Here is a 15180-nt window from a genome sequence, read left to right as displayed (position 1 = left end):
GTCTGAAGAGGAGTTCTTGGGTCATCAATTCTTTTGGGTTTTATTTATTCGTAAATTAAATAACTAGGTTGTTTTTGAAAGGAATTCCAAAAATGGATCAAAACATGTCTTGTAAACATACTTTCATGAAAGTGTACGAAACATGCTTTTAATTTTGTTATAAAAAATATAAATAAAAAACTTGCTTACAAAACACGATTTCCACATAAACTTCTTTTTTTTTTTTAAATTGAAAGCATGTTTTTCAATTTTTCTAAACGCTTTCAGCATTTTATTACCGTTGCTTTAAGTACAATATTTAAAATTAAAAAAAAAATAGAAAATGTGTTTGCAAAGCACGCTTTCACATAAGTTTTTTTTTTTTATTAATAAAAAGGGGATTTTTTTTAGGATCTGTACGGGGAGGAAATAATTCTCCTCGTATAATCCTGTTGACCAAGTCCACGCTCCTCCGTACGACGTCGCTTTATCACCTGAAAACACAAACGTGAGCTAGCCGGCGGGTGTGTGCCGGAAACCTCTCTGATGCCTAAGTCAGAAAACTTGACAAAAAGCTCTAAGTTCTCAGGAAGGTTGTGTTCAATTACCTCCTCCAAGGTGATGTTTGTGGGCTTTTATAAGTTTCCCGTGGCACAATCCTGGTAGGACTTGTATTTCTCCATGCAGAGTCCTCCTAGGATTCATACTCCAAAGGATAATGCTTATCCTTTTACACCCTCCCTCACTGCTTAAACCAAGTGGGATGGTTTTCTCCATGGCCGAACTTCCATGTGACCGAAGTAAAATTGGCTATGCCGAGCCACAGAGGGCCGAACTCTCCTTAGCTCGGTCTTCTCCTCTAACTCCTTACCTCGGCTGCCCTTGTTCAACCTTGGTATGTTTAGATCAAACTTCCAAGTAGCAAGTTCTGACCGACCTAACCATAGTACGTCACGACCGGACTAGATGCAAGGTCGGACTTACTTCAAACTGCCACCGGACTAGTTCTGAAACCGGCCTAACCAGAACATACTGCGACCGGACTAACTCTGAGACCAGCCTAACTCCAAGTTGCCTCCGGACCGGAGTAGCTTTACTCTTCCTTGGGCCGAAACAACTATCCCTTCTTGAGCCGGAGTCACTACACTTCTCCTGGGCTGGAGTAACATTGCAGCCTTTTTTACCTAGCCCTTGGCAATTTGGGCCACAAAGCCCATCACATAGCTCGGCCCAGTTTTTACCAAAAATTATCCTCTCAATTGCCCCTTAATTCCATCTGCATAGCATGATTGGGATTACCAGTCCACCAGCCGAGCTGGCGTCGTTTTAAGCTTTTCCAGCCGAGCTAAAAATACTTTAGCTTCTCCAGCTGAGCTAAAAACTCTCGAACTTTTAAGCCGAGCTAATTTTACTCCGGGCTCCGTTTTGTCCGGTCAAAAACGTCTCTTCAATCATAGCGTCTGTAACGCTTCCCATTCCAGTGACACGTGGCAAGCTCTGATAAGCTGTGGCCAACTGTCATGCCGCCCTACAGAAATTTTGTACAGTTCCCGCCTCTTTTTGCCGCGTTTTTCTCTCTCCTCTTTCACAAAACAACCCTTCTTTTTCTCGGATTATTCACCTTCCATTCTTCATCTCCTCTCTCTGTGTTCTTGCCGTTCGTGTTCTGCCTTCACTTTTGAGAACTGATTCTGCTGCCACTTTCCCATCATCAGATCCCACTTCTTCCACCTGGTAAGTATACTCACTTTGCTTCCTTTATTTTGCTTTTGCATCTGTATAACTTGTTTTGTATGTTTTTTGCCAATACTTTCTTCCATTTGCTACTTTTGTTTCCGTATTTTTGTGAAAAAACCAGTAGAACTTCATGTGTGTATGAACTTTTATGTAGAAAAACCAGTCTTAGATCCAAAATCACATAGCAACCGAACTAGGATCCTGTTTGCCCCAAATAGGTAGATCACTATAGTCAATAACCGAACTAGAACTTGAAAGGCTCAAAGAGTCATTAACGTCTCACTTCACTCTAGCCGAAATAAGATCACCGAGTTTTGAACATATCAAACTAGGAACCTCGGTTTTCAACTGAACTAAGCTTTTGGGGCCAAGCCGGCTTTCTTGGTTCCTAAACCAATCTCAGAAAGCCGCCCCTAGAGGCTTAACCGAAGTAACTCTATTCACACTGCAATCGATTTAGGCCTTGGGGCTAAACCAGCTTTCTTAGTTTTTTAGACCGAACTCAGAAAGCTGCCCCTAGATGTTAAACTGGTCTACCGAGCAAACTGCTCAAACCAAGCTACCCAACCTTTTGATGAACCGAGATAGAACCAGTTTTTTGAGGTCGAAGTAGGGCTTTTATACCTTGCTTTTAAATTGTAGCACGGTCCGTTGATCAGTGCTTTAACCCCCCTCTGTTTTTTTACTTTGCAGACTTAGGTTACCCAGGCACTCCTGTGTGCGCTCAACCGAGCTACTGAGCACGATTTTTGCACCGATATAACTTATAAGTAAATTATACATCAGATGGGTAAGTATAGGTATCTAGTTGAGACCCCTGGTGGCATGGCCGAATTTAGGAAAGACTACCAAATTCCAGATGACGTCCATCTGACGTTGGCCAAAAAGGATGTTATTCCTTGGGAAAACGAAGACTTCGTCCCTTTTACCCTTCAATCCATAATAGAAACCGGACTACGGTTTCCTGTCCAACCGTTGATCTGCGAATTTCTTAGGCAGACTAGGTTATGCCCCACTCAACTGTCCACCAATACCTACTGCATTATAATGGGGATAGCCGCACTGAACCACCAAACCGGTTTAAACCTTGGTCTGGCCGAAATATTCCATCAATATTCCATCGGCTCGAAAGATGCTGGGTGGGTCTATTACCTTAGGATCCGCCGCCGCCGAGAGAAGATAGTTAAGCACACACCGGACAAAGACCTTAATGATGATGACTTCTTCTGGGTCTCTGGGAATTTTGAGGATTTTCAAGCCCAAATTCCTGGCCGACCTATAAATTGGAAAAAGGGAGAGCCTGGTAATTTAACTTCAGTCTTCTTTCTTGTATGTTATCTCGGTTTTTTAGTCTATTGACCGAACTAACACTTCTCTTTTTTTTTTTCGCAGATTTCGCCCATCTTCATTCCTTATATAGTTATCCAAACCTTGCAATTTTGCGAGCCGCACTACGAATTAAAGAAAGAAGCTGGGCTAAGCTTCTGAACTTTGAGCCGACCTACCGGTACAGCGGTCGGCGAAAAGCAAGAGTAACTGACTTTCTTCTTGAAGAAGCCCCAGAGCCGGACCCAAACTTGCCGCAAATAAGATTAATTCCTTTAACTGCCGAAGAGGAAATGGCCAAGAAAAGCAGAGTAAGGGCGCTTCTGACCGAAACAAGCAGGGCCGAAGTACCGTCACCAAGCCAAACGCAGCCTGCCGTTGTGGCCCTCCCCTCTCAACAACCGTCTTCATCGCGCCGAACCAAGCGCGCCCGAACCAGCGAGTCCGAACCAAGTTTGGTTGATGAAGATGAGACTGTTACTCCACCAATCCTGCCACCGAGCCCCCAACCGGAACCTACCGACCGAACTACCACCACTTGGGTACCAAAATTGACTTTGAAAAACCGAGATGTCGAGGATGCTAATTCGGTTGTTGCCGAAAAAGATCACGAGTTGGCCTTTAATCTGGCTAAGGGAGTGTGCCTCCCCAAGGATATGGAGCACCACAGAAAGCAGCTAAACACCGAATTAAAGTCCATTCGGTCTGCAACGAAGTCCATGATCCTGGTATGCCGCTCTGTCCATTTTTCTGTCTAATTTTGTTAACTTTTATCTCGGCTCATGGGAAGTCCTCGTTTTGTTTTTTTTTTTTTTTTGCCAGGCAATTCAAAAAAACTACAATACTCACAAGAAGGTGCTGGAACTCAGAAAAACTGCAAGGGATGCTGTTGCAGAAGCCGAAGTGAAGGCGGCCGAAGTAGAAGAAATCAAGAAGCAAATGGCTGAGCTTCAAGCTGAGAACAGCAGGCTGACCGGACTAGTTAGTTCGGCTGAGGCAGAAAGGCAGAAGACTGCCATAGCTCTTAAGGACAAATACCTGCGCGAGCTGGTGAAGCTCGAAAGAAAGAAAGATGCCGAAATAAAGGAGAAGGTAAAGGAAGCTGACAAACAAGGCTTCAAGAGGGCAGAGGATGCTTATGCCCAACAATGCAATGCTGCCAAGGAGCTGTTCTTTAAGTGCGGCTGGAGGGGAGCCGTTGAGAAGCTCGGTCATGATCCTCAGACCGAGGTTTTCAACCCTCCAGCCTACTTTATACCGAACTCCCTGATGGAATATGCCAAAGCCATGCAACAGCAGTTCCTTGAGGGCTCAGACGATGAAGATTCTGATGAAGACTCTACCCCTGAGGATACTTCGGTTGTGAATGCAGATCAGGTAGTTCGGTCGGAGCCCATGGTGGAAGATCTAACTACTGATCAACCAAGTGAAACCGTGGCTCCGGCCGAAACCATTCTTCCTTCTGAAAACGTCCTTACGCCCGAAACCGGTCTTCGGGTTGACGCCGATGCTGCCTTCGACGCCGAGATTGAAGATCTTTTTTCTTGACTTTGTACTTTTTTCTCTATTTTTTGTTACCTTGTCTTTGTAACCGGGCTGTGCCCTTCTGTAATGACTTTTTAGTGAATGAAAAATTTGCTTCAACTCTTATTCCGGTTGTGATATGTATGCCTGTGCTTTGTAATGTCTTCTATTACTCCAACTGTTATTTCGGTTTTAGATGGTTAGACTATACTTGCCAGCCAACCACTCCTTAGCCGATATGCTTACTTCGGCTGAGGAGTAAGTAGAGTTGACTTATTCCAGCCAACCACTCCGTAGCCGATATGCTTACTTCGGCTGAGGAGTAAGTAGAGTTGACTTATTCCAGCCAACCACTCTTCAGCCATGCACTTACTTCGGCTGAAGAGTAACAAGTGTTGGTTTATTCCAGCCAACCACTCTTCAGCCTTGTACTTACTTCGGCTGAAGAGTAACAAGTGTTGGTTTATTCCAGCCAACCACTCTTCAGCCATGCACTTACTTCGGCTGAAGAGTAACAAAAGTTGGTTTATTCCAGCCAACCACTCTTCAGCCTTGCATTTACTTCGGCTGAAGAGTAACAAGTGTTGGTTTATTCCAGCCAACCACTCTTCAGCCTTGCACTTACTTCGGCTGAAGAGTAACAAAAGTTGGTTTATTCCAGCCAACCACTCTTCAGCCATGCACTTACTTCGGCTGAAGAGTAACAAGTGTTGGTTTATTCCAGCCAACCATTCTTCAGCCATACACTTACTTCGGCTGAAGAGTGACAAGAGTTGGTTTATTCCAGCCAACCACTCTCCAGCCTTGCACTTACTTCGGCTGAAGAGTGACAAGTGTTGGTTTATTCCAGCCAACCACTCTTCAGCCATACACTTACTTCGGCTGAAGAGTGACAAGAGTTGGTTTATTCCAGCCAACCACTCTTCAGCCTTGCACTTACTTCGGCTGAAGAGTAACAAGAGTTGGTTTATTCCAGCCAACCACTCTTCAGCCATACACTTACTGCGGCTGAAGAGTGACAAGAGTTGGTTTATTCCAGCCAACCACTCTTCAGCCATACACTTACTTTGGCTGAAGAGTAACAAGAGTTGGTTTATTCCAGCCAACCATCGAAGTTAGTTTTTCCAGCTAACTTATAGTATTTGGTTATTCCGACCAAATGTCCTGCAGCCTGGATCCTTATCCTGGGCTTAGGAAGGGTGTTGGTTTATTCCAGCCAACCTCTAAGTTAGTTTTTCCGGCTAACTTAGAATGAAAAAAATGCTTGCAATGCGCCTAATCTTTACTAAAGCTAACTTTTACAAGGAACAACTTGTGCTAAAAAGAATTTCTCATTTTATTGAAGGAAGAGAAAATTACATATGTTTGAAAAAGAAAAGCTAAAAGTAAAATAACTTGAGATTGGCCGTATTCCATGACCTAGGGATTGCCTTGCCATCCTTGTCTTCTAGGTGGTATGCCCCTTTGCCTGCTAACCCAACCACCTTATAAGGACCTTCCCAATTTGGGCCTAACTTGCCGTCTCCTGGGATCAAGGTGTTTCCCATTACTTTGCGTAGTACCCAATCCCCAATCTTGAATTGTCTTGGATGAACCTTTTTGCTGTATTTTCTGATTAACTCTCGTTGGTATGAGGCGATGTGGACTAGTGCTCTTTCTCTTCTTTCTTCTGCAAGGTCGAGTTCTAAGGCTATGGCTTCTCCATTCAAGTCAGGATCAAAATTCTCGCTTCGAATTGTGGGGAGGCCAACTTCTAGTGGGATTACTGCTTCCATTCCGTAGGCTAAGGAGAATGGTGTTTCTCCAGTTGATCGCCGGGGCGTGGTGCGGTAAGCCCATAAGACGTGAGGAAGTTCATCTGCCCACTTGCCTTTTGCTCTCTCTAGCCTTTTCTTTAGTCCATCCAAGACGACTTTATTTGAAGCTTCAGCTTGCCCATTTGCTTGAGGATATGCCGGTGTGGAGTTGTAGAACTCTATCTTGTACTCTTCACAAAAGCTTCTGAAGATTCTGCCGTCGAACTGAGTGCCATTGTCTGAGATTAGTGCTTTTGGTATGCCAAACCGAGTGATGATATTCTGCCAAACAAACTTTTTCACATCTTTTTCTTTGATTGACGCCAATGCTTCTGCTTCCACCCACTTTGTGAAGTAGTCTGTTACTGCGAGAAAGAATTTTCTGCCGCCGGGTGCTGTTGGAAGTGGTCCTACTATGTCCAAGCCCCACATTGCGAAAGGCCATAGGCTAGTTAAGGGTAGGGGTTCTCTTGCTGGTTGATGTATTTGGTGTGCGAATTTCTGGCATTTTTCACACTTCTTCATATATTTCTCTGAGTCTGCTTGCATATATGGCCACCAATATCCTTGCGAGATAGCCCTGTAAGCGAGCGACCTTCCCCCTTGATGACTTCCACACACCCCTTCGTGTATTTCGTACAGGAATGCTTCTACTTTGCTGGGATGAACGCACTTGAGGTAAGGCCCAGAGAACGACTTCTTATATAATGCCAAAGATGGAGATAGCCAAAATCGCTGCGACTTTGCCCTTATTCTGTTGGCTTCTTTTTTCTCTTCTGGTAGGATGCCGTCTTTTAGGAATAGGATGATAGGGTCCATCCAAGAAGGGCCTAATTTTGTGCAACATACTTCTTCTGCTTCGGGGTCTTCTATGCTTGGTCTTGGTAAGAAGTCGACGAGTAATGGATGAGGGATTGATGTATCTGCCATTGAGGCAAGGCCTGCTAGCTCGTCCGCTCGGCTGTTTTCCTTCCTGCCAATTTGTTCTATCCTTACCACATCAAACTTCTTGATCTCTGTTCTGACTAACTCTTGGTACTTGGCCATTCTGTCGTCCTTTGCTTCGTATTCGCCAGAAATTTGGTTTACCACCAGCAGAGAGTCACTGTATACCATTAGTTCGGTTGCTTTCATGAAGTGTGCTGACTTGAGTCCTGCGAGAAGCGCCTCATACTCCGCTTCATTGTTGGATGCTGGGAAGCCAAGGTTGATTGCTTGCTCTATAACCAGGCCGTCTGGAGAGATGAGGACTATGCCAAGCCCTGCACCATGTCGGTTGGATGCTCCATCCACAAAGAGCTTCCACATCTCTCCAACGAATAGTTTCCAGCAAGTGGAAGGATCAGACGATGTCGTGAGGTCAAGAATGGTGTTTTCTTCAAGGTCCATGTTGGCTGTCTATCCTTTGTCCTCTGTTTGAACTGCTGGTGAGCCTTTGTTTGTCTCTTCCTTGCTGTCCTTAGTATGGTCTGCCTTGGTGCTTGATTGACTACCTTCCACTAGGGGTTGCGCTATTCCGGCGTCAACTTCCATCCCTAGTTCGGTTGTGTCAGTTAGGTCGACTAGGCAGATATGATGACTTCCAGGAGTAAACTCTGCGACGAAGTCTGCCAAAGATTGGGCTTTTATTGCGGTCTTGGGTTGGAACTTAATGTCGAATTGTCCCAACTCCACTGCCCACTTTAAGATTCGCCCACTGAAGTTCACCCTTTCAAATAGAGCTTTTAGTGGAAAGGCTGTGAGGACGACTATGGTGTGGGCGTGAAAGTAGTGTGCCAATTTTCTGGATGCCATTATTAATGCTAATGCTAGTTTCTCCAAGGGCAAGTACCTTGTTTCGGCTCCCAACAATGTCTTACTGACATAAAAGATGGGCAAGTGTTGTATTCCTTCTGCACGAACCAACACTGCGCTGACTGCGTGCTGAGAGACTGCCAGGTACAAAAAGAGTTCTTCACCAGGTACTGGAGTAACAAGTAGTGGTGGGGAAGACATGTACTCCTTCAAGCTTTCCAGAGCTCGGTCGCATTCTTCATCCCACTCAAACTTGGCCTTTAAAGCTTGGAAGAATGGTCGTAGTCTGTCTGATGACCTGCTTATGAACCGGTTGAGTGCAGCCGCCATACCAGTGAGATGCTGCACTTCTTTGACTGAGTTAGGTCTCTCCAACTCCTGGATTGCTTTGATCTGAGAGGGGTCCGCTTCTATACCTCGGTTGGTCACCAGGAAGCCCAAGAATTTGCCAGATCCAACTCCGAATGCGCATTTGGACGCATTGAGGCGCAGCTTGTGTTTCTTCCGGATCTGGAACATCTCGCCTAGATCTTTAAGATGGTCATTCTCATCCTTGCTTTTGACCACCATGCCGTCGATGTAAGCCTCCATTGTTCTGCCTAACAATGGTTCGAACATCTTGGTGACCATCCTTTGGAATGTCGCCCCTGCGTTCTTTAGGCCAAAGGGCATGACCTTGTAGCAATATAACCCCCTTGGTGTTGTGAAGGATGTGACCTACTGGTCTGGTTCATGCATGGCGATCTGGTGGTAGCCTCTGTATGCATCCAGAAAGCTAAGTCGGTTATGCCCTGCCGTTAGGTCCACCAGTTGATCTATCCTTGGTAGAGGAAAGCTATCTTTTGGGCACGCCTTGTTGACTGTTTTGTAGTCGACGCAGACACGCCATTTACCATTCTTTTTTGGCACTACGACTGTGTTGGAGATCCATCTTGGGTAGTGCACTTCCCTTATTGCTCCTGCCTCCAGCAGGTTGCCTACCTCTTCTGCCACTATTTCGGCGTGGTGGAGTGCCGATCTGCGTGTGCGTTGGATGACTGGTCTGGCGGATGGGTGGACATTGAGTTGGTGACTGATGAAATTTGGATCAATGCCTGGCATGTCGTAGGGCGTCCAGGCAAACACTTCAATATTAGAGGTCAAGAATTCCAAGACCTCTAATCTCTCAGTGCTGGACAATGATGAGCCAAGTAAGAAGAACTTATCCGGGTTCTTCTCATCTATTTTTACCTCCACCAAGTCCTCCACCGCTTTCTGATCAGCCTCTTTGCCGACGTCCGCGAATAGTTCATTACTCTCTGGTTCTTCCACCGAGTGAACGTATCCTTTGGCAGCTCGGCTTCCATTCGCTGTGGCAAAGCATTGTTTTGACATGATCTGATCGTCATAGACTTCTTCAATTATGCCGGTGTCATTGGGGAACCGCATTACCTGATGGTATGATGACGCTACCGAACGCATGGCATGCAGCCATGTTCTGCCCAAGATGATGTTGTATGTGGAGGGGACCTTCAATACCCAGAACTCCACTTGTTTTGTTACATTTCCTGCTCTGACCGGAAGGATTATTTTGCCGACAGGCCACTCTGGCATGGAGTTGAATCCAATCAGGGGAGAAACTGCAGGCGCCAAGTCTTTGTCTTGCAGCTTTAGTTGCTTGAATGTGTCGTAATACATGATCTCACATGAACTACCCTGGTCAATCAGAATCCGCTTGACGTCAAAATCCTTGACTCGGAGAGTGACAACCAGGGCGTCATTATGGGGGCAGTAAATTCGTTCCAAGTCCTTATCTGAAAAGGACATGACGTTTGTTGCCTCTGTCCTCCCCTTCTTGATGGCAGGTTGGGCACTTAGTACTTCCCTAAAGTGCTCAGCTTTCTTGATTGAACCTCTGAGCTCGCATACGCGCTCAGGTTCAAAAACTCCATGAATTACATTGATAATGCCTTGAGGCGGTGCATCGATTGGCATTCTGTTGGGATGGTCATTATGATCTTGGAGGGCCGGTTGCGCTCATCCTTCAATGTATTTGTCCAAGTGGCCTACTGCCACCAATTCTTCCAAGTGCTGTCTCAGTGGCGTGCAATTCTCAGTTCGGTGCCCCTTTTCTTTGTGGAAGGTGCACCGTGATCTATCGTCGTAATTTTTCTGAGCTTCCCCAAGCTTGGCTGGCCACTTGACAAAAGGCTCATCTTTTATTTTGCTCAGAATCCGATATATTGGTTTTTTGAACACCGTTGTTATGGCAGTGCGGATTCTCAACCATCTTTTGTCTGGGTCTTCTCCGTTATCTCGTCTGCCACGCCCGTTTTTATTCTGCCGATCCACTGTATTGACCTTTGCCGAGGTCTTCTTTTCTAGTACTGTGGTTGTACTAGATTTTGCCTTTGCACGTGCGCCATCCTCTTCTACCCTGATGTGCTGATGCACTCTTTCCATCAGGGCCTCCATAGTGAGGGGTGGCGTCATGGTAATCGAATCCCTTAGTTTGTTACCCACTGGTAGGCCTCTTTTATATTGCGCAATGGCTAGATTCGTGGGGCAGTCTCCAATCTGGTTGAATGTCTCCCAGTAGCGACTGTTGTAAGATCTGAGGGTCTCTTTTTCACCCATGTCGATGGAGAGTAACTGGTCTATCTCCACCGGTGTTTTAGTATTTGTCCGAAACCTCGTTACGAACGCTTCTGCCAATTGGGCCCAGGAGGCTATGCTGCCCTCTGGGAGCTTTTCGAACCAAGTCAAGCCTAGGTCGCCAAGACTTGACGGGAAGAGTATGCACATTAAGGCCTCGTTTCGCCTGTACACAGCCATGACTTGGCGAAAGTGGCTCAGGTGTGAATACGGGTCCGTCTTCCCTTCATATGTATTGAATTTCGGCTGAAGGAAGCCTGATGGTAGGGGCGCGTTTTCGATCGCTGGGACAAACGGCGAAGTCTGTAGTCTTGCCAATGCCTTGTCCGTTGGTTCGTAGGCTGGTTGCGGTATTGGCATTCCAACCTCGACGCTTTCATGCGTCCGAGGAGCCAACCGTTGTAAGGCCGAAACTCGGTGTGGATCCCTTGCCCTGGCATCCTCCTTGCATCGTGCTTTTTCTTCTAGCACGGTTCGTAAGTCGGATGACCTGGGCAGCTCTGTTTGTCTAGATCTGGTTTGGTGTGAATGTGAAGGCCAATACGTGCTTCCTTCAGTGTAGGATCTTTCGGATCTCGTCCTCTCAGACCTGGAGTGACGAGTTCTGGAAGATAAGGAATGAGTGTCGCCTGTCCTGAGGCTTCTGCTCTCTCCTTGGGAGGGTGTAGTATTCCTACTTCGATTCTCTGAGTGGCGATGGGGCGTCTTGTGCTTGCGCCCCTCTCCTGTCGCCACATCTTTAGTCTTCATCTAGCGTTTTAATGCTTCCATGTCCGCCGCCATCTTCCGAATTAGTTCATCTTGCTCCTTCACGCGGTCTTCCAGGGCCTGAGGATCAATCCTCCTCCTTTGCCTGTCAGGACTTTGAGAGTGACGAGGGCTGCTATTCCGCCTTCCCCTGCCACTCCTCCTGAAGTTATGTTGTTGGGGCTCCAGATCTGCCATAGGAGGGACAGAGGGTAATCCTTCTCGCCTTGCGCCCCCATCTGGAGTTAGTCCGTCGACGGCGGACTGTGGTAGTTCTTCAATGTGTGCCATTGACTTGAGAGAAATGAGAAGCTTAGTCAAGAGGTTTTTGTTCTTGTCTGTTCTTCCCACAGACGGCGCCAATTGTACGGGGAGGAAATAATTCTCCTCGTATAATCCTGTTGACCAAGTCCACGCTCCTCCGTACGACGTCGCTTTATCACCTGAAAACACAAACGTGAGCTAGCCGGCGGGTGTGTGCCGGAAACCTCTCTGATGCCTAAGTCAGAAAACTTGACAAAAAGCTCTAAGTTCTCAGGAAGGTTGTGTTCAATTACCTCCTCCAAGGTGATGTTTGTGGGCTTTTATAAGTTTCCCGTGGCACAATCCTGGTAGGACTTGTATTTCTCCACACAGAGTCCTCCTAGGATTCATACTCCAAAGGATAATGCTTATCCTTTTACACCCTCCCCCACTGCTTAAACCAAGTGGGATGGTTTTCTCCATGGCCGAACTTCCATGTGACCGAAGTAAAATTGGCTATGCCGAGCCACAGAGGGCCGAACTCTCCTTAGCTCGGTCTTCTCCTCTAACTCCTTACCTCGGCTGCCCTTGTTCAACCTTGGTATGTTTAGATCAAACTTCCAAGTAGCAAGTTCTGACCGACCTAACCATAGTACGTCACGACCGGACTAGATGCAAGGTCGGACTTACTTCAAACTGCCACCGGACTAGTTCTGAAACCGGCCTAACCAGAACATACTGCGACCGGACTAACTCTGAGACCGGCCTAACTCCAAGTTGCCTCCGGACCGGAGTAGCTTTACTCTTCCTTGGGCCGAAGCAACTATCCCTTCTTGAGCCGGAGTCACTACACTTCTCCTGGGCTGGAGTAACATTGCAGCCTTTTTTACCTAGCCCTTGGCAATTTGGGCCACAAAGCCCATCACATAGCTCGGCCCAGTTTTTACCAAAAATTACCCTCTCAGGATCCATGATATTAAGATTTTATAGCATAAATGACATCAAATATTTTCATAATGTCTAAGGTCCAACACACATCAATCTAGAGAGATTTCAATCCCCAAAGAAATTCTCTCTGAATTTCTCTCCAAATTTCTCTAGACTTCCCATTGTCCAGAGAAATTCTCTCCAAATTTCCTTGGACTTTTCTCCAAATCTCTCTGGACATCCCATTGTCCAGAGAAATTCTCTCCAAATTTTTCCGGACTTCTTTCCAAATTTCTCTAAACCTCCAACTCTCCAGAGAAATTCTCTCTAAATTTCTCTAGTCAAAGTAAGTTCAAGTCTTAGCTTGGCCTAAACTCTCTCTCTCTCTAATATTTTTTGTCTTTGGATGTATGGTTACAGAAGAAACTTCTGATTCTCCAAATTTCTCACAGCTATTATTGGTCATTCAAAATCTCAAAATCAAAGAATTTCTTTGGTTACCTACCATGAAAGATTTCTTGGTTATCTAAACTCCTTTATTATTGGTTATTCAAAGTCAAACCAAACTAGAGAAAATTGGGCTACTTATAAACCAAAAACAATCATAATTTTCTCTGTGTTTTGAACAAACCAGAGAAAATTATGATTGTTTTTCTCTATGATTGTTTTTCTAAAAAGCATTTTATCAAATAGGTTAGCTTCAAAGCTCACAACCATATGTTTTACAGTTCTAAGAAGAGTTTTGTTAAATCAAATTTCACAGTTATGTGTTTTGGAGTTCTAAGAAGCATTTTGTCGAACAACTTAACTTCATGCTATATATATAGATGTTTGCGTGTGCATGAGTTGTGAGAGATGGAGACTTTGTTCCAAGACCAGTAGAGGATGAAGCCGGATGAGAAACAACTAAGAGAAGCTTATTAGGGCTTTTCGAACATGAAAGTGATAGCATCACTTCCATCATCGGCCTTGATGGTGATGATATCATTGTTCACTCCCACCATTGGGTTGTCTTCTCATCGCAGTACGTTTCGATTCTGATATCGGTGAAATCGTCCATGGATAAAGATGCTTTGAGCTTCGCTTGACGAAGGAGAGAGAGTTAGAGAAGACGACGATGACGATGACGATGAACTCTGGCGATGGAGGTGGAGTTCGTCGGAGAGAGAAGAGCAAAGAAAGAGAGGAAGAGAGGGAGAGGCAGTTTAATTTGAGGGAACCAAATTTCTCTGTGATATATAGGTGTCGGGGGTTGAGAGATCTTAGACATCATAAAATAATATCGTGAATTTCTTCCATTATTAAAAATGGGAGAGAGATCTTAGACTAATTTTTCCTAATAAAAACGTGCTTTGTAAATACGCTTTCAACTTATTTTTTTTTTTTAATGTTTTTAACATTTTATTATCATTACTTTCAACAGAAATATTTGTTTAAATAGAAGGTTTCAACATAATTTTTCTAAACAGGTTTCGTCACAAGTTTTTTTATTTTTATTTTTAAATATAAAATTCAACATAATTTTTTTAAAAACATAACGCAAATTTTATTAAAATAATAAAAAGCAAAAAGTAAAAACATTTTCTATTAAAAAAAACATGCTTTAATTTTTTTTTTCAAAGTGTCTTTTTCAATGTAAAAAAATTTATGTTGAAATTTCTATTTAAAAATAATAATAATAAAAAAAAAACTTGTGTTGAAAGTTTGTTTAAAAAATATATGTTGAAAGTTTGTTTCTATTAAAAAAAAAATTGTTTTGAAAGTGTTTGCACCACATTTTTTGTTTTTTCCCCCCGATTGTGGCTTATTAATTATGGTTAAGTTTTGATTATGGTCTGTTTGAAATCATAAACTATTTTTAAAGAATAATTTTGACCACATTTATTATTATTATTATTATTTCTATCGACATGCATAGTAACGTGGTATGACAGATGTGTTAAGGACATTGCATGATGATATGTTAAATGAAGGGTTAAAAAGTTAGTTATTGCAGTAATTTGAAAGTTAGTTGCTAAGATCAAGGAGACAAGATCAAATCAAGCACCAAATCTACAAAATGGTTCCTATGAAACACATGATATGAATAATGTTGTAGAAATCATGGAATTGTTGAGGAAATCATGGGCTTAGGTTATCTTGTTTTCTCATGTAGTAAAGCCTATAAATAGGCCAAGAGAGATTCCAAGAAAATAATCCAGCAACCACTCACAAATTGTGAAGAATTATTTAGGAATAGTTTAAGTTTGCCATTTTAGGAATAGATTAAGTAATAGTTTTCCAACCCCAATTTTTATTCTTTCTGTCAATTGCTATATTTTTCCATTTCTTTGTTCTTATTTAAGTTCCTATAACTAGTAACCAGTGACAATTTAATTGAATAAATAGATATTCTGTTATATTCCATTGCTTTTTTATTTAATTCCCTCCAAGAAAGTCTTTAATTTGTTTTAGGCATAAAACTTAACCACAA

Source organism: Camellia sinensis, chromosome 2 (genome assembly GCF_055761805.1).
Source record: "Camellia sinensis isolate YWXY chromosome 2, ASM5576180v1, whole genome shotgun sequence".
Lineage (NCBI taxonomy): Eukaryota > Viridiplantae > Streptophyta > Magnoliopsida > Ericales > Theaceae > Camellia > Camellia sinensis.
This window is presented reverse-complemented; position numbering follows the sequence as displayed.